At 41.3% G+C, this 1,232-nt stretch overlaps 1 non-coding gene across 1 annotated transcript; it reads left to right on the top strand.

The window, feature by feature from the left end:
• Window positions 1-230: 230 nt before the first annotated feature.
• On the top strand, window positions 231-337 carry LOC145071915 (small nucleolar RNA R71). The gene has a single exon (XR_013690877.1). It is a non-coding gene; the product is annotated as a small nucleolar RNA R71 (small nucleolar RNA).
• Window positions 338-1,232: the final 895 nt, after the last annotated feature.

The following is a 1,232-nucleotide window of genomic DNA, read 5'->3' as shown; positions in this document are numbered from 1 at the left end:
TTTTTAACATGGCCATGACCGCGGATAAATCTTCAGTAGCAGCGTACGCGGCTACCCTCGTGACATCATTCCTAGGGTTGTGGTATTCTCTAGAGTGTTTAGAGAATTCTTCAATTAATTCTTTAATCACCGGGGGTGGCTTCTTTGTAAGTGGGCCTTGTGAGTCTAGCAACTGCCGGGTTGTGACATTAACTCCATCATAAAAGATGGAAACTTCTTGCTGGCTGTTTAGATCATGGTGTGGGCAATTTCGTAGTAAACTTTTGTACATCTCCCATGCTTCATATAAAGATTCTCCAGCTTGTTGTTCAAAGTTTGCAATGGCCTTCTTGAGTTTGGCTATTTTGGATGGTGGGCAAAAGTGATCTATAAATTCTTCCTTCATTTTGGCCCAAGTAGTGACTGACCCGGGGGGAAGTGATTTGAGCCAGTCTTTAGCAACACCCTTGAAGGTTACCGGAAGCATCCGAAGTAGTTGAGTTTCGCGGGTTACATTTGGAATGTTGAAATAGTCAGCAACATCATTTACTTCATCCAAATGTTTGTAGGCATCTTCATGATCTTTCCCATAGAAAGGTATTTCCTTAAGCGCAGCTAGGATATGACCTTTTAGTTCGAAGGTAGCAGTTGCGGGAATTGCGGGTTGCACAAGTCCCGGGCCATGGTCGTCGCGCATCCTCTTCTTCCATTCCCCCATGGGAATTTCATCAATGTTAGCCATAGTGAATGCTAACTCTTCCTCCGATTCGGTTTCTTGTTCGTACGTTGCCTCCTCTTCTTCCTCGGTCTCGTATCCAATATCTTCTTGGATTGGCTCCTCAATTGTCAAGGAAGCGCTAGAAGCTCCTGATTTACTGCTCTTCTTTTTCCCAAAAACAGTCTTCAAGTTGGACAATGGTGATTTCTTTGGTGTGCTTGAACTCTCCACGTCCTTCCCTTTGTTTCTTTTCAATTCGGATTCGGGATCTTCAAACGGAGGTACCAGTGGTGTGTTTGCTCCTCTGGTCATGAGAGTCCTGAAATTAATCAAATAAAAAAAACAAAACGTAAAAAGAACAAAAAGATTGTAAAAGAAAAGAAAAAAAAACAAAAAAAAAACAAATTGTTGGTTAAACTGCTACTCGCCGAGTAGGTGCGAGTGCACTCGGCGAGTATCAGTGATATTTCAAAAAAAAAAATTTAAGTTTTAACTTAACTAAAACAGATACTAAAACCTAATTATTGGATACTAA

Source organism: Lactuca serriola, chromosome 8 (assembly GCF_051521515.1).
Source record: "Lactuca serriola cultivar US96UC23 chromosome 8, Lser_US96UC23_V15, whole genome shotgun sequence".
In the NCBI taxonomy this organism is placed as follows: Eukaryota; Viridiplantae; Streptophyta; class Magnoliopsida; order Asterales; family Asteraceae; genus Lactuca; species Lactuca serriola.
The sequence above is the reverse complement of the archived record's forward strand: the minus strand, read 5'-3'. Positions and strand labels throughout refer to the sequence as shown.